Below are 13,582 nucleotides of genomic sequence, written 5' to 3' on the forward strand. Positions count from 1 at the left end.
CCGCGGCATCCCACGTCTCAAACCCACCCGGCGGAGCGCGCTGCGAGCAGGTGTTATAGTCGATGGAGCCCACGGCGCCCCAGGTCAAGCCTCCGAACCAATTAGAACGTAACGAAAACCTCCTGCTGATAACCCGAGCTATCTCTTACTCCTCTCTCAAACACCCAAACCCTGCGATTCTAATCCTAGAAAATCCCAAACGTTAGAGCGAGGTGGGCGCAACGCGCCAGCAGTGCCGCCTGTCATCCAGCGGGTCCTTCCCGAACTTAGCTTCACAGGATTTGGGTTCCGCGCCCTTTATGTCCTTTCGGCTCTTTACTGGGCGCCCCCCCCTCCCCATTCTTCTCCCTCCTTAATAACAGGAAGTTAAGTTGGGCCAAATGTCAGTGGCTAGGCCGGCTGTGAGCTGGGACCCGGGCTGGGGCCGGGGCCGCAGCACTGTCCTCTCGGCATCGCATGCCCCAGCAGTGGGCTTTCACCGCAGGCCCAGGAGCACCCGGGACCCGGCGTCCCCGGCGCCCTCCCTGTGGTTGTCTGACTGCCCGTTGGGAAAGGTGGGGTCTTGCCCGCAGTCCCTGCCGCGGCTGACCCGCGGAGCAAGTGGGGTTAACTTTATCCGGGCCAGCCTCATCTGTCAGAGCTGGGAACGGCCTTTACTGGATAGGGAAGAGGCGTGTTGAAACCAGAGTAAACGTGTGTCTCCTTCCACATTGTTTATTCTGGATCCTGGGTTCTTAAAGCGGAAAGAGCTTTCATTTGTAAGCCATAGGACCTGTGGGTGTGCATCGCGTGCTGGCGCTCTTGCTGACAGTCTGGTCTGGTCTTCAGTGGTTTGGGTGAAGGATGAAGTCACTAACCAGCCCCCTTGTGGACAGGTCCTACGTGGAAAAAGCCAACAGTCAGTTGTCCTCCACATTTGCCTGCCTGGGTTCCCTGGCACTAGTGCCCTCTCTGTGCCAGTCCCTTCGGTAGGGGCAGAGGACCCAACAAGTGGGCTTTGAGTCCCCAGGACAGCCCCAAGTGATGTTCTGGAGACTTTAATTGCAGTAAGAACTGGCCTTCTTCAGGCAGAGGGAAGATGGATTTATTAAGCACCTCTTGGGCACCAGTTCTGGTCCTGGGGCATTTTTGCAACTGATTTCACTGGTTACTCTCCAAAATGACTGAGTTTTTGCCCCACTCTCCTCATTCCATTTTAGAGATGGGGAAAGAGAAAGTGTCTGAGCCAGGTCTTGGCTCTGTCCATGCTAAGTCCAGAGCCTTTTCTGCTACCCTAAGGCTGTGGAAAGTGGAATGCTATGCATGGAACTGTGGCTTCCCTGTAGGTTGACTGAAGCCTTCTGGCCTCTGGAGGATTCTGTCCACCAGGATTTCAGGAGATGTTTCTTTAGCAAAACACATGAACTGACCCAGGTTAGCCTATGTTATTCAACCTGCAAACTCGTTGCTTACACTGTCCTCTGGTCAAGGGTGATGGATAGTGCTGGCCATGATATGACAGGGAGGGATTGACTGCTGGTTTGGGGGCACTGTTTTTTTTTTTTTTTTTTGAGGGGGGTGCTCTTTCCACCATTGACTTGGCCTCATCTTTGAGAGTGACTTTTCCATTAGTCTGAAAAGACTATTTTAGGTGAAATAATCTTGACCTTAAAACAGATTCCAGTTTTATGACTTTTCTTTTTCTTTCCTTCTTTCTACCTCCTTCCTTTCTTCCTTCTTTTTTTTTTTTCTTCTTTGGAGGGAGAAGGCAGGTGCTGAGGTATGCTAGTTGTGTTTGTGGTCTGATTGAAATACAGTTTGACATACCTTTATAAAAATGACATCACTTTTTATCTCTGTCCACTTTCTTCTTTGGGCCTAGGGCTTTGACTTTCTGCTCGTCCCTTCTTCCAAAAGAAAATCTCAGCTAGATACCAATCAATTATACTTTAGTATAAATTAGCTTAAGGACTATGGCTGGTTGTGGCTGTGAAGTTCCATTCCCAGGAGCTACAAGGAGCATCCAGGTAATCCCCATTCTTTTTTGCTTATGATTGGGGTGTATCTTTATTCTCTCTGCCATGCTCATACCCCTGTCTGGGTTTTCTTTCTAGCCATGCACCTGCTCCCTTCTCTCCCCACTAATGAAGAGTAGAGGTCTTGCCTTCTTGGTGCAGAGGCTTGGCTAAAGATTTGGGCTGAACATTGTTAGTCCTCAGAGGACTAACAGTCTCTGTTATTTAAAGAGCCAGGGAAGAGAATACTGTTCACCATGCTGGGACATTTCATTCTTTGTATGAGAGCCCTGCATTAGCCCTCTGAAGATGTAGATGGGGCTGTTCCCATTTTATGGACCAGGAAACTGAGACTCAGAAATGTTGTAACTTGCCCCCATTAGAAAGTTAGTGAGATAAGATTGGATTCCAGCCTTGGTCTGTTGAGGGGGAGGGATAAAACATTAAGGGAAGCAGGAAAACCTTGTGGTTGTCCTCTGAACTCTAGAGCTTGGTGGGGAGAGTTCCTCTGCTGGACTGACTACTCCCTACTCTATATTGTAATTAAGTGTGAACATGTCTTCTCACCCCACCATAAAATGGCTTTAAAACACTCATAAATGGGCTGGGATTGTGGCTCAGTGGTAGAGCACTTGCCTACCATGTGTGAGACACTGGGTTTGATTCTCAGCACCACATATAAATAACTAAAGTAAAGGACCACTGACAATTAAAAAAATATTTAAAAAAAACACTCATAAACTTAGCAGATTTATTTTCTGGTTCTCTTAAGTCCTCCTTGCTCTGTATTTCCTTAGCCTTTCACTAAGGACATCCACCATGATGTGTTACTGCCCATTATTAAAAAAATATTATGATATGATTCTGCAATCTGTATACGGGGTAAAAATGGGAGTTCATAACACACTTGAATCAAAGTGTGAAATATGATATGCCAAGAACTATGTAATGTTTTGAACAACCAACAATAAAAAATTAAAAAAAATATTATGAACATTTTCAAACACTTAAAACTAGAATAGTCTAATGAGACCCATATACTCCTTACCCAGCTTTATTAGCCACCAAGACTGTCAGATTATGTCTTTTTTCTTTCCCTCTGTTCTCTCTTCCTGAAGTATTTTAAAGCAAACCTCTGACGTCATGTCATTTTGTACCTATATAATCCAGTATTGATCTTTTAAAAAAAGAATCTTTTCTTGCAAAGCCACACTGTCATCACTGCACAGAACAGAATGGACAGTATTTCTTTGGTATCACCTGTCTGTATTTGGATATGCTTCGTTGCCAGAAATGATCTTTACAGTGGTTTATTGGAGTCAGGAGCAATGTGCGTGCGGCACTTGTCCGTTGGTCCTTTCATGCCTGTTTCAATTGAGAGAAGCTCCCCTCCTCTCACTCAGCAATTACCCTCTGTTTTAAGTGCCTGTCTCTACCCTCCCAGAGCATGGCAAATCCCTTGAGACTAGAGTTCTCTTCTATGCCATGCAAGATACACAGAGTAAAGTCGTGTGTGGAGGACCTGGCAGAGACTCAGTGAGCATCTGTCCAGTGTTATGGCCAATCAAGAAATGTGTTTGGAATGGACTGAACCCTGTTGGGGGTTGTGTACTGCCATGCACGTGTTTGCAAAAGAGGTTCCAAAAAAAAAAAAAAAAAGACTTGCTCACATGTGGCTGTTTCCCCAGCAAACATCAGTCTATGGACATCCTGAAGCAGAGCTGGCCCTCACTGACTGATTTATGGTAGGGAGCCCAGAGGGCCACATCAGTGCCCTGATAGCAACTGGCTTCTGAAGATCCCATGTGGGCTGATGGGGACTCAGGTCGTTTTTGCTCAAGCTTTGAACTCCGCCACAGTCATGACTATGCTATGATCCAGGTCTTTGGTGCTGGGCTTGGTGGAGAATGCCACACAACTTTTCCCTCTTTCTCTGAGCACTGTTTTTCTTGCCTTCTAGAGCTTTCTTGAACCTGCTTCACACTTGGGTGAGTGATGGAGTGTTTCTCCAAACACCATTCATCTGCAAATGTGGAGGGGACAGGGCATGTAAGAAAATGAACATGTATGACCTGTTTGTTCTCTGAATTTTTTCTGTAGAGTTAAGTGTCACCACTGGCATCTTGCAGGAGACCAGAGGCTCGGGAGGGAGGGAAAGGATGCACCTGCCCTTCTTGACAATGCCTTTCAGACAGGCATCTCCTGCCCCATCTCCTTCTGAGTGCTGGCATTTTGGGACATGTCTCCTTATCCCACCTCCACCCTGTAGAAGCCCCTTCTCTGAAAGAGCCCTCAAAATGAAGAGCTGAATTTTTGTTTTATTATGTTTTCTGTTGGCTGGCTTATTTCTTTCTTTCTTTCTTTCTTTCTTTCTTTCTTTCTTTCTTTCTTTCTTTCTTTCTTTCTTTCTTTCTTTCTTTCTTTCTTTCTTTCTTTCTTTCTTTCTTTCTTTCTTTCTTTCTTTCTTTCTTTCTTTCTTTCTTTTTTAAACACAGTCTTTTCCACTAGGAAGAGAGAGAACAAAATTTTAAGTCTCTCTCTGAATGGCAGTACCAGAGTTGATTTTTTTCCTTTTATTGTTCACTACTTAGTATTTTTTCCAAAATTTTCAGAGTAGAAATATTTTATTTTTATAATGAAAAATTCAAATATTAAAAAATTTTTTTTTCTCTTATAAAAGAGGACTCCAACTGATTTGGAATGAGTAGACATAATTATCCGTATATTTGGTGTAGCTATATATGTAAAACCACAGGGCTACTGGAATTTTGCTATTTCCTAGGGTCATTATTTTAAAGAACATCCTGGTCTTGTTACAAGTTAGGAAATAAAGAAAACTGGGGCTTAGGAAAGAGAAAAATATAAGACAACCATGAAATCTTGCCCTCCTCCCCATTGCGCTTCCTCCCTTTCCTTCCTGAGAATATTGTTTTACTGTTCCCCAAATGAGATCTTTCTAATGTTAGGCTCTCCATTTTGATTTTCGTATTCAAGGAGTTTGAGCCATCAGCCAAAATAAAATGATACAGTGTGTTAGCACAAAGCAGACAGGGCCGAGCTGCTGGCTCCAGGGGACCGTCTTGTTCTCTTGGGAAAATGCCTGATGCCCCCAACACTCTGCTCAGCTCACTTGGGTGCCCTGACCCTCCCCCCTCCAGCTTCTGTTTTCTCCCTGCACCCTCCCCCAACCTGGAAAGCATAGCTGTTTGGGGCTGATAAGGTGCCTCCTTCTAAAGCATGGATCATCTGGTCTCAGAATTCAGTGCTGGTCAGTGTGATAGGTGACATGGGCCCTCTAGTCACAAACAAAGCCTCACTGAAGGGTTGAGCCCACTGTGGGTCTGATTCTGAGCTTCTTCCTTCTCTGTCAGCTGTCCAGGAATATCCATCCCTGCATCCCAAATATAGTCTTTTGTGGTGGCCATGTGTGGCCTGGTTTCTTCATGTGCTTGCTCTGCACCTGCCCGTGCATCCAAATATGACCATAGTTATCATGGGAAAAGTTACTCCTGTCTCAGTGGGGCCTGGCAGGCAGCTGTGGGTATTGGATAGTGTTGTGTTTTTAGGGCTAGAACTAAAAACCCTTAAAAAAAAAAAAAAAAAAAAAAAGGACTAATGTTTCTCTCCCCTGAAGGTCAAGGTCATTTCCCTGCTTTCCTCTACCCCTAAGTCTCCACTTCCCTGCAGCTGTCTGGATACCTTGCAGCACCTGTATTCTTTCCAAGCCTCGCTCGGAATTCTTTTGGGGGAACAGAGGTAAGGGCAGCCCCAAAACAGTAACTGTTTCCTGATGGTTTAAAACTCAGGTTTCTCTCCTTCCCTGGGCAATGGGGGACATCCATTGCAAATGCCCTTTGTGATGGCAGCAAGAGGAAGGCAGCAAGGAGTTGGACAGGGGCTGCTGGTCCCTGAGCTGCTGCAACAGCAGGTTTGTGGGACGTTCACAGCCCATGCTCCTGACGCACCCTGTCCAGAAGCCTAGCATGGGTCTGAGAATGCCCCGTGCTGACCTTGCCACCATAGTGTCCATATGCTGAGGTGCCTCTCAGGTCCCTGAATGGCCAACATTGGCCACTTATCAGGGTGCTAACTGTATTTGGCGATGATTTGTGAGATCTCAGAATATTGCTGAGAGTTGGGAAAATGAGGTATATGGGAAGATGAAGAAATGGCTGGAGAAAGAGTCAGTTAGACCTTTGGGTCACTAAGGAGAGCTGCTCCTGGAGCAGAGTGAACCCAGGGTTTATGGGGAGGTCAGTCTGCAGACCCCTGTTGGACAACTGCTCATCCCTGGGGAGCAGAATGCGAGGTGGAGGTGCTGCGTGCATGTCCTCGGCTGCCATAAAGTCAGGCTGTTGTCAGCTCCACGCATCAGAACAGCTGGGATTTGCACGATCTGATGCACAGATAAAACCAGAAAACCAGGAGCTCCTGCTTGGAGGAAGGAGGTGTCTGATAGCCAGTTGAAAGGGCGAATGGAAGAGAAGCATAAGCAGGGGCACTAGGGAGGCCTCTTTCCGTACTCCCAAAGACAGGGTTCAGTCTCTTTTCCTTAGGAAATGTCCCGTGGGGTCTTGGGGACTCTGGATCCCATGATGGCAGAGCTTCCTGGCCATCTGCCCAGGCATCAGTGTTTGGAAGGAGGGAGGAAGCACTGGATAAAATCTCAGCCTGCTTCTGGAGTCTAGGTGCACCTCAACCAGGGGACCCAGGAGTTCTTCATGACCCAGGTGTCCTTCTCCAGCTTGGGTATTATTTTGTATTTGGTATCTTGGGCTCTCTTAAGAGCAGTTTACTGCTCCTTCCCCCAACAACACTTACATAAATACTTGGTACTCCCCTATACACGTACATGGATACAAGGTTCTCACTACCCCCCATACATACATCAGTGGTACTTGCCCCCACATGCACACAGATGCTTGGTTAATATTCATACAAAGGGAACATAATTAATAAGTAAGTGCTTCCCTCGCCCTTCAGCCCTCTGTTCTCTTCTCATTGGCAGTTGTCCCCAGTCTCTGGTAGATCCTCCCAGATATAGTTTAGATATATCCTTGCACCTGTTTCAACCGTGGCTTTTCCTCGGACCTGCTGGGAAGTGACCAATAGGTGAAGACACAGGGCCCAGAGGGCTGTGGAAACTCGGGCAGCTACTGAAGTTAACTGAAGCCTAACTATTGCCCCCTCCACTCTATTTTGTCACCTCTCCCCTTTAGGGATCCCTTGTGTTAGATGTGGGGATGTGAAGAAACTGGGCACTGAGAATAGACCTCAGGGGCATATTCTGAATGCAGGTAATAGAGCAAAACAAACAAAAACGAGTTTAGACAGACCTGGATTCCAATCCTAGCCAAGTGGCCTCAGGCGAGTTCTTGAGCCCTAGTATTTAGTTTATAAAAAAGGAGGTAATTACATCTATCTCAAGGGATTGATGTAAAGATGAAATTAAAATATTTGTGAAGTGCCTTGCCTAGGTACACATTCAGAATGTCATTTTCCCCCCCACTTCTAAAGAGTGACCCATTTCCAAAGTGAAAGACGGGTGTGGAGTTCTCCGTATGACATTCTGAAAGTCCTGTGGGTGGGTGGTGAGCCTTGGTTTCCCTCACAGGCAGCCAGTTCTCCCTTTACTAACAAGCTGAACTTCCTCTGCCCAGTTGGCCCTACCGTAGGGAGTCCATCTCCACTCCACTCAGCCTCGTGACCCCACCTCCTCCTGGCCCTCCACCCTGCCACACTCCTCCACAATCCTCACCTCTGGGTCCCTCCTCCTCCCCCTGGCAGCTGGATGCTGCCTGGAGAGGGCTGCAGGCTGTTTATGTGGTATTTCTTTAGAAGCTTCTAGCAGATGTCTGTTTATTGCTGAGACTTCATCTTTATCTTCAGCTCGAGAGAAGTGAGAGGCTATTTTTAAAGACCTTTCATTGGCATGGCCACATAATACCACTTAGCTGGCCTCCAAGTTTAATTCTTCATTGCTCTCCAGCTCTACCATGATGAAACCCTTCAGATCCAGGCTGAGAGACCTTATATGTCCTGATTTCAGAGCAGCACTTAAATTTAGCTGGCAGTTGTAATCTCTTAAAAAGTTAGGCCAGGGAGACAAGGCCACCGACTAACTGTCTTTCCTCCCCCCATTTCAGACAGATGGTATGAATGAGAGGATCATTTCTGTGTCCATAGCAACCATCACCTTCCTCCACCTGCGCTCCATCCTGCCACCTGCCGGGTTGAGGTCTGCTCTCATGTGTGTCTGAGGACTGGCAGGGAGATCTTTAGCACTACATTTCCCTTTGGACTCAGGTGGGGCTTGAGGGGAGGAGGGGGTGGAGGAGGGAGGGGGTTGCTTCACTGACCTCCCTGGAAAGAGGAGGGCAGACAGTAGGTCACAGAACCTTGGGATGTTAGGTTGAAAGTGTCATCAAAGATTATCTGCCTCTCACTCTTGCCTACTCACTTAGCCTTGGAGAAACTGAGGCTCAGAAGCTTCTTGATGCTGAGCAGAGGCCAGAGAGGTGTGTTCCTTGTTCAAGGTCACAGGGCCAGGTCAGTGTCTCTTCTCACCCACCGTTTCCCACTGGGGTGATCCTTGGTCAGTCTATGGCTGTTGTTTTTGCAGTCACCCTTCCTTAATGAAGGACAGTATCACCTACCCTATCCCCTTTCTAACAATTCTGCTGACTTTGAATTTAAGATGTATACCCCTGTAACACTGGTTAGCTTTGCTCTCAAGATCTTCCCTTATCAAAACACCTTCCTTGGAGTCTTGGAGTTTCAAATTCTTACCTTTATTTTCAGCCCTTGTCTGCAGAGGATCTTTGTCAAAAATGCTGAATTTAAGAGGGAAGGACACCATGTTGATGGAGATTGCCCTTTTTATCTCTAATTAACTGCCTGCTGAACCTTGAGAGAAAATGGGGTGTGGGATGAGTCAGCTGGGAGGAGGAGGAGGAGGGAATCCAGAAAGGAATGTAAATAGAGTACCTGGTGGGGGGCATCGGGAACCATAGGCCAGGGCTAGTTAGTGGTAATGTGCAGCTGTTGCACTGGAGGCCCTGGAGGACCAAGAGCTGAGCACCCTTCTGATGCCTGGAGGTGGGTGCATTCAGCAAGCTGGCTGATGGCTGCACAAGAGATAGTGTATAGAATGCCTGAGGAGCCACTGATCAAGGGCCAGCAGGGACTTCCTGGAGGAGGCAGGACTTGTTGGAAGATGGGTGGGATTTCCACAGGCAGAGGTGGGCTGAGTAAGAGCACTGGGAGATGTGGAAAAGTATGGTGGGGGAGTGATGCTGAGGCTGGGGGTAGAGTGGCAGGGCCATAGAAGAGTATGGTGGGAGCTAATCCTTCAGGCAGATGGGCTTAGTGGGAGGAGCTTAGGAGGCCTGTGTGCCTTCCAGGCATTGGAAGTGCACACTGAGCAGATGGTCATTTGCCTGGACAGAGAAGGGAAATGGGGGAGCGGGTGGCTTAAGGCCAGGGACCAAGTTAGGCTTGATCTTGATTTCGTCATACTCTTTGTGTGCATAGGCCTTTCTGTTTCTGAGGACTGCAGCCCATTTTGGAACTGCCTGGTTACCACATGGCTGTCCCTTTCTGCGGCTGTGCCACCATGTTTGCCTGTCTGTGCTTTGGCAGCTCATCACTCTGGGGAAATAGTAACTGTTCACTTTCTTCTCCTGGCTGCTGCACACCTTGTCCACTGGTCATTCCCCTCCCTCAGGGTCAGTTTCAGGGTAGTGAATAGGGAATGAAGGGTATGCACCCTTGGGGGTGGGTACCCATGGGTCAGGAGCAAGAGTTCCCTGCTTCCCCATGGTGAGGCAGTAAAGCTGGGATGGGGCAGGAACAGCCTGTGTAAGAATGACGGTGCACCATCACCTGAAAGGATGCCATTCTCTCCTGTGACCTCACTATCCCCTGAGGCCTCACTTCAGGTGGACCCTGGCCATGTGGAGGTGGGTGAAGATTGGGCTGGTCCTCCACCTGCTCCAGTGTTGACCTGGCCTGTGGGAGTCATGGCAACCTCGTGTGTTTACAACCTTGATATTTGAGCAGGACTGTTTGCACCTGTTGTCTGACATATACGTCTCAAGGACACCCTTGCTTTATGTGTTAGGATAATTTGCTCCTGCAAGCAGCAAGTCGAATAAGTTTAATACTCATGTAGCTATTGATGGGGATTCTGTTTGAAATTGTCTCTGTTTCTTTTATTTATTTTTTCCTATCAGTTGATTGATCAATTGATCACTGGATGCATTCATTCTGCCAATTAAGACTTTGGAAAGCATGTTGTCACAGACAGACCATGGGTTTTCAGAGTCAGGGTTCTCTGCTGTGACTTATGTCACAGGGTGCTTGTGGGATTAAAAGGGGCATTGGGCACAGCATATCTGCCACATTGCCTGCCACACAGTGAGCACACAGGTGGCCTCTTCCTTCTGGCCCACTTGTGAACTGGACCACAGGGGTCTTGGAACACAGACGTAGGCAGGGTTCCTTTTTACCTGAGGCCTCATGTTCTTACAGTTTGCTAAGTGGGTTTTGGGTTTTACCCATAAGTAGTGACTTTTTAAAAGTGACTCAGAGCTGAGTGTGGTACATGCCTGCAATCCCAGCAAACAAGGTGGCCAAGGCAGGAGGATCACAAGTTCAAAGCCAGCCTCAGCGATTTAAGGAGACACTGTCTCAAAATAAAAAGGTCTGGGGATGTAGCTCGGTGGGTTCACTCCCCCCCACCCCCACCAAAAAAAAAAAGACTCTATCAAAGAGCCTTCATTGCCATGAGGAAATTGGGACACCTCTCTGTTTGTAGTAAGAAGTTCTTCTCATCAAACTTGGAACTCCAAGGCTGGGAGAGCCTTATCAACCCCATCGGGTGCTTGGTTTCTCCACTGGGATGGTCTAGCCTGAGGTTGTATGCTGGAAGTAACCCCTTTCACCTTTAGACGGCTCCTCGGAAGGACTCCCTATAGCTTCTGGCATTTCATCTCATTTCTTCCTCCAGGAAGCCACAGTGGCTGCACCACATGACACCTCTTCAGATATTATGTTTCTGTAAGGAACAAATTAGACACCATTGATCAGTCATAAGATGGACCATTATTTTGTGTACCATCAAGAAAGAGAAAGTCCTGCCAATGAAATGTGGACACACTATCTTGCTATCACTTATGCTTTATTTTTTTTTAAATATTTACTGAAAAACATTTTTAAGACTTTAGATATTTTTTATACCACTCTTTCTCATATATATATATATATATATATATATATATATATATATAAAACAAAATTGGTTAGGCATTTCTAAACTTCTTCACTTTCAGAATCCAACTATTGTTTTTGTTGTTTCACTCCAGGACATCCATGTTGATGTCTTTCTGACATGTTATTATCTTCTGGTCAGGTGGGAATGTATTTCTTCATCTCTGTTGTCTTTGGAGTTTTCCCAGCTGCCAACACCCATTCTCTAAGTTTTGATGTTGTTTTCTTGATTTTACCAGAAAGTGTCGATGAAAGTTTTGTGTCAACAACCAGGACTTAAATGGCCCTTCAGTGTTTCAGCTCCTGAAATATGGAAGTTGCAGATGTGCGTCTATGCCAGCAGGAATAACAGCCAGATTCCTGTCCGTGAGGCAATGACAACTGCTACGGCTGGCTCCCGAGACAATTGTTAGATGCTGGGAATTGTAAGAAACATTCTGCTGTCAGACATTTTATAATTGAAGTAATTGGAAGCAAGTGCATCTTCTAATAAATGAGAACCGGTATTGATAGCTCCCTTGACCACTCTTGGGTCTTCTCCTAGATTAATGACCTGAGAGACGGGGTCAGATTTTTTTTTTTTTTGTCTTCCCTATGAGTCTCCTCTGAACATGCTGCAGTGTGCCCTTATCTTTTTATTCAGTGAAGACAGTACCCAGAATTGTATATCATATTCATGCTATGACTACAGGATAGGAAGGGAGCGATGACCTCCCTGGTTCATGACATCTGCTCTCCTTTACGCAGCCCAAGTCTGAATCAGCTTTTCTGCAGCTACCACACATAACTGACTCACTGATGCTACCACCAACCAGGTATTTTTAACATTTGCTGTCACCAAGCTACTTCTCCCCTGTCTTCAACTTGTGTGGCTTTAGAATTTAAACACAGCCTCCTGTTTTGTCCCCACCTGATTCAGAATAATCATTCTGGCTAAATCTCAACTTGAATTTGGCGTGTACCTGTTCCGCTGTGCTCTTTCAGGATTGTGTGTGTGTGTGTGTTCTGTCGCATTACCAGGTCTCTACGTCTTACCAAGAGGAGCTCTCTGCCACATTGATAGAGATCTCCCTTCAGAGACAGCACACTTTAACCAGCTCACTTGGGGAACCCTGGTTCCAGCTGCCTCTTACCTAGTCTCGGTCCTTTGCTTCTGACCTGTGACTAGATGCCTCCTGGAAGCCCGAGATGGCATGTCTATTGCAGCTCTCCATCTATCATTGCATAGCTCATCAGAAAAAAAAAAAAAGGACACAGCTGTCTTCTGAGTGACCCAAGTTCCCGCAGGGCTCCAGGACCATTTCCAGGTGTTCCTGGGATGTCCCATGAAAGCAGTTGCACCAATCGCAATGGATTTAGTGTCTCCTATGAAAACTCTGTGCTCTGGGATATACCCGTTCTTCCTCAGAAGACTTGGGGTTATTGAAAGTATCCAGATATCCATTAAAAACTACACCAAAACAAGTCCTGTCTCACATGCGCGATCTCTCTCTCTCTCTCTCTCTCTCTCTCTCGACGTAGGCTCCTCACTCTCCTCCGCCTTCCCTCCATGCACATGGCTGCAAGTGCATTTCAGAGACTGAGTCATTTACTTCCCCAATCTCAGTCTGTTGTCTTAGAGTCTCTGGCACCAACTTCCCCTTCTGGGTCTCCCAAATCTCACAGGAAATGATTGGTTTTCCTCTGTCGCTCTTGTGTCCTCCTGGTCACTGGCTCATTCCACCACTGCTGTGGGAACTAGGGAATGAGGTTAGTCCCTGTGTCCATGGACACTTCCTTCCTCTTCTGGAAGATGGAATTCTCAGTGAAGCCAGGCTGCGCTTTTAGTCACGGGGGCTTTCAGCAGAGTTGGGGGTCAGTCTCACCCAGCTTTGCCCTTAGCTGGATGGATCCATGCCATTGGTAGCCCAGGGGCTTGGGTTCCATGGTAGCTTCATGCCTAAGTCACCCACACGTTGTCCAGGACTGTTCTCTTTTTTCCTGTGTGTTCCACAGGGATGTACGTTATTTTTGTCACGAGATACTCTTCTATGCCTACCCTCGTCCAAGTCTATTTCTTTAAAAGATAAAAGAGGCCACCGGCAGTGTGTGTAGTCTGCTATCAGTTATGCAAAGAAAACGCACACATTTATATTTGCACATAGAGGCAGAACACTGTCTGGAAGGAGGCAGGCTACTAGGAACCAGGTGGCTGGTTTAAGAGTGGGTCACACTGGGGGAGTGGCCTGGAGAGGTGGGAAGCTTCCTGTGGGCTCCTGGGCTTTTGGATTTGGAAACCCAGTGAATCTATTTCCTATTCAAAATTTAAAGAAAATCAC

At 46.9% G+C, this 13,582-nt stretch overlaps 1 protein-coding gene across 18 annotated transcripts in view; it reads left to right on the forward strand.

Annotated features, from left to right (window-relative positions):
* Positions 1-13,582, forward strand: part of Mical2 (microtubule associated monooxygenase, calponin and LIM domain containing 2) — a 215,805-nt gene that overhangs the window by 13,549 nt on the left and 188,674 nt on the right. The window lies entirely within an intron of this gene.

The sequence above is a fragment of the Marmota marmota genome, unplaced genomic scaffold (assembly GCF_001458135.2).
Source record: "Marmota marmota marmota unplaced genomic scaffold, marMar, whole genome shotgun sequence".
In the NCBI taxonomy this organism is placed as follows: Eukaryota; Metazoa; Chordata; class Mammalia; order Rodentia; family Sciuridae; genus Marmota; species Marmota marmota.